Source organism: Elaeis guineensis, chromosome 8, assembly GCF_000442705.2.
Source record: "Elaeis guineensis isolate ETL-2024a chromosome 8, EG11, whole genome shotgun sequence".
NCBI classification, from domain to species: domain Eukaryota; kingdom Viridiplantae; phylum Streptophyta; class Magnoliopsida; order Arecales; family Arecaceae; genus Elaeis; species Elaeis guineensis.
This window is the reverse complement of record NC_026000.2, coordinates 16,269,680-16,274,880: the sequence shown is the minus strand read 5'-3', so window position 1 is coordinate 16,274,880 and position 5,201 is coordinate 16,269,680.

Below are 5,201 nucleotides of genomic sequence, written 5' to 3'. Positions count from 1 at the left end.
GATTGATTTTGATGACTACAAAACAGTTGGAAGGGATACAAATAATTTTTATGTGAAAAAGACCTTATGCTCTACAGGGGCAAAATCATAATTTCATCAAAACTCTGATTTGATAGCATCATCGTGTAGAACAAATGATATGTAATCTATTGGTGAAAGTTTCATGGTTTTTGGACTTATATTTTTGGAGTTATGAAGGTTTGAAGTTCATGAGTCGACTCATGAGTCAACTCATGAAACTATGAGCTGATTGGCACGCAAAGATTAGCCATGGCACGCTGGTTTTCTGGCTTGGCACGACCTGTGAGTCGACTCATGAGTCGACCCACAAGGCATGAGTCGACTCATGAGTCGACCTCTGCTGTTTTGGGCCAAGAAAATCCAGAAACCCAATCTCTGGACTTTGCAACAGAGGTCGACTCATGAGTCGACCCCTGAGGCATGAGTCGACTCATGAGTCGACTCATATGACGGGATTTGCCTGTAACGGCTAGTTTTTGGCCAGATTTGGTTGCTTTTTAATGCTGCTTTTTGTGCTCTAACGGCTCTTTTTCTGCCTAGTTTGTTTTCCCTTGTCTCTTAAGGCTATAAAAGGTTTCAAAAGGTGGAAAACAAAAAAGAGAGATCCAAATATCCAAGAGGCATTCAAGTGATTTGAAAAGAGAAAATCAAGAGCATTCAAGAGGGCATTCAAGTGCATTCAAGAGAAGGTTTTTCAAGCCAACTACTCAACATCATTCAAGAGCTCATTTAAAGCCTTCAAGAAGCCATCAATCAAGCTCACCAACTCCTCAAGCATTTACTTCATCTCTCATCCACTTTGAGGAAATCCAAGAGGGCTTCTTCATTTGAGTAAAGCGTATTTATTGTTATATTCGCTCACTTAAGGAGCTATTCTTGTACTTATTTGTGCTCTAAACTGATTTTATCTTGTGAGCAATTGTTTTTGTTTTGGAGGGTTTCCAAAACAAGGAAAGGTTGATCCGAACCTGAAATCGGAGTGTATTGGGTCGGCTTGTACCCGGGAAACAAGTGGACTAGCTTGGGATAGCTAGTGTCGGAGTTTCCGACGGTTGTATTCGGGTTGAATACAAAGTATAGTGGATTGGAATTCCCAAGTAGGAGCTTGGGGAGTGGATGTAGGTGCAAGGTTGGCACCGAACCACTATAAATCATTGTGTTTGTGGCATGCTTTATTGTTTCTCTTTAATTCTCCATTATATCCTTGCATTCTTGTTTTAAGTAATTAATCTCAAACAAAGTCTCTCTCTCATTCATCAAGCTTTTGATATATAATTTTTACAAGTAATTAGTTAAGCCTAAAATTTTTAAAACCCAATTCACCCCCCCTCTTGGGTTGCATAGCTGGGCAACAAGTGGTATCAGAGCCCGGTGCTCTAGCCCTTCTTTGATCTAACAATCAAAGAGCCAAAGATCTATGGCAACCCACGTCGGCACTTCTCTAGCCGAGGGGCAATCTACCAACCGACCTCCACTTTTCAATGGGTCTAACTACACCTATTGGAAAGCTCGGATGAAGATTTTCATACAAGCACTAGACTATGATATGTGGAGTATCATAGTGAACGGTCCACACACACCCACCAAGATAATAGATGGTGAGGAGTCAACCAAACCCGAAAGAGAATGGGATGAGGTTGATAAGAAATTGGCACAGTTAAAATGCTAAAGCTATGAATGTTCTTTACTGTTCACTTGATGCAAATGAATTTAATCGCATTTCTACCTGTGCATCTGCTAAAGAAATATGGGATAGGTTAGAAGTAACCCATGAGGGAACAAATCAAGTAAAGGAGTCTAAAATAAACATGCTTGTACATAAATATGAGTTATTTAAAATGGAGCATGATGAGTCCATAACTGCTATGTTTACTCGCTTTACTGATATAATTAATGGTTTGAAGAGTCTTGGCAAATCTTATACTAACAGTGAACTTGTAAGGAAGATTCTCAGGTCATTGCCAAGAACCTGGGAAGCCAAGGTGACTGCTATCCAAGAAGCAAAGGACTTGAACACTCTACCTCTAGAAGAGCTTCTTGGATCCTTGATGACTCACGAGCTTAGCATGAAGCAACATCAAGAGGATGAAGTCAAAAAGAAGAGAACCATTGCCCTCAAATCCACAGCCTCTCCTGATGAAGAAACTGACGATACAGAAGATGAAGAACAGGATGAAGAAATGGCACTCATCACCCGAAGATTCAAGAAGTTCCTAAGAAAGAGGAAACAGGGGATGAGAAAGAGACCTTTCACAAAAGGGGAACAAAGCAAAGAGAAAGAAAAAGATCAACCCCTTATATGCTATGAGTGCAAGAAGCCGGGGCATTTCAAATCCGAATGTCCACAATTGAAGAAAGATCCCAAAAAATTCAAAAAGAAGGCAATGATGGCCACATGGAGTGCGAGCGACGACTCAAGCTCCGATGAGGAGACCTCAACAGAACAAGCCAACCTGTGCCTTATGGCACACGATAATGAGGTAATTTCTGAAAACCCTAGTGATTTTACTTTTGAAGAATTGCATGAAGCCTTCAATGATTTAATTGATGAATTGAAGAAACTAGGAATGAAAAACAAAGAACTAAAACTAAAAAATCAGTCTTTAGTAAAACAAGCAGAAAATCTTTCAGTTGAAAAATCTACTTTGCTTCAAGAGAACCAAAGCCTAAAGAATGATATTAATAAGCTGAAATCTATAGTAGATAAATTCACCTTAAGTTCAAACAAACTAAATATGATTCTTGAAAATCAAAAGGCCGTATATGATAAGGCCGGACTTGGCTATAACCCCTTAAAGAAACAAAAATTTCTGAAAAATATTTATGTAAATTATTCAAGTAACAAGCCTACCAATACTACTTGTTTTAAATGTGGTAGAATAGGACATAAATCTTACACTTGTGCAAACATAACTGTAAAGAAAATATGGGTTCCAAAAGGAACCATCTTGACTAACCAAAAAGGACCCAAGAAAGCTTGGGTACCTAAAACAAAAAACTTGATATTTGTTTGCAGGTGTGTCTAGCATCCCATGGAGAAAACAGGAAATGGTATCTGGACAGTGGATGCTCGAGACACATGACTGGTGATGAATCACAATTCATCACGCTTGATGCTAAGGATGGAGGGATGGTCACCTTTGGAGATAATGGCAAAGGAAAGATCATCGGGATAGGTAACATTGGTATCACTCCCTCCAAATATATTGAAAATGTTTTGTTAGTTAAAGGTTTAAAGCATAACTTACTTAGCATTAGTCAATTTTGTGATAAAGGGTATAAAGTAGTTTTTGAATCATCTGTTTGTATTGTGACTAGTCCTGTTAATGATGGCATCAAATTTATAGGACATAGACATGGCAATGTTTATATGGTAGATCTAAATGATTTAGCCAAATTAGACATGCAATGCCTAGTATCCTTAAATGCTAAAGTTAATGAGACTAGTTGGCTTTGGCATCGTAGACTTGCTCACATTAGCATGCATTCTCTTTCAAAATTAATTAAGAAAGAATTAGTTCATGGCTTGCCTAAACTGAATTTTGAAAAAGATAGGATTTGTGATGCATGTCAATTAGGTAAGCAAACTAGAGTTTCATTTAAATCCAAAAACATTGTTTCAACTTCTAGACCATTAGAGCTTTTGCATATGGATTTATTTGGACCAACTAGAACCACAAGTCTAGGAGGAAAACGATATGGTTTTGTAATAATAGATGATTATTCACGTTTTACTTGGGTTTTCTTTTTGGCACACAAAGATGAAACTTTTCATATTTTCACTAAATTTTATCGAAAAGTCACTAATGAAAAAGGATTTTCAATTCAAAATATTAGAAGTGACCATGGAACTGAATTTGAAAATCAAGACTTTGAAAAATTTTGTGATGAGAATGGAATCGGCCATAACTTCTCTGCTCCTAGAACACCCCAACAAAATGGGGTAGTTGAAAGGAAAAACAGAACCTTAGAAGAAATGGCCCGTACCATGCTTTGTGAAAGCAACCTTCCAAGATATTTTTGGGCGGAAGCTATTAACACAGCATGTTACATTCTAAATCGTGCTTTAATTAGACAATTTTTTAAGAAAACCCCCTATGAACTTTGGAAAGGAAGAAAACCAAATATTGCATATTTTCATGTTTTTGGTTGCCGATGTTTTGTATTAAATAATGGTAAGGAAAGACTTGGTAAATTTGATGCAAAATCAGATGAAGCAATCTTTCTGGGTTACTCCTCTACTAGTAAAGCTTTTAGAGTTTTTAATAAAAGAACTTTAGTAGTTGAGGAGTCCATTCATGTTGTCTTTGATGAATCTAACGATCTTCCTTCAAGGAAGAATGAGGGTGTTGATGATGCAGATCCATTAATAGAAGGTATGAAGGAGATCACTCTGAAAGATTCAGCCACTCCAGAGGACAAGGAACAAGAAGACAAACAAGATGAGATAGGTGAGGAAATTCAAGAACAACCTCAAGGTACAAATGACCTACCCAAGGAATGGAGGTATGTTCACAACCACCCTAAGGAGTTAATTATTGGTGATCCTATGCATGGTGTAAAAACTCGCTCTTCACTTAGAGATGTGTTTAATCATTGTGCTTTTGTATCTCATTTTGAACCTAAAACTATTGAAGAAGCTGAAAAAGATCATAATTGGATTAATGCAATGCAAGAGGAACTTAATCAATTTGAAAGAAATAATGTTTGGACTTTGGTTTCAAGACCTAAAAACTGTTCAATAATTGGCACAAAATGGATCTTTAGAAACAAATTAGATGAGCATGGTAATGTAATTAGAAATAAAGCAAGATTGGTTGCTAAAGGATATAATCAAGAAGAAGGGATTGATTTTGATGAAACCTTTGCACCAGTAGCTAGATTAGAAGCCATTAGACTTCTACTTGCTTATGCTTGCTTTATGAAATTCAAATTGTTTCAAATGGATGTTAAAAGTGTATTTTTAAATGGATTTATTGCTGAAGAAGTTTATGTAGAACAACCCCCTGGATTTGAAAATCATGCCTTTCCTAATCATGTCTTTAAATTAAATAAGGCATTATATGGATTAAAACAAGCACCTAGAGCATGGTATGATAGACTAAGCAAATTTTTACTAAGTAATGGTTTTTCAAGAGGTAATGTAGATACAACCCTCTTTATCAAAAGAAATCAAAATG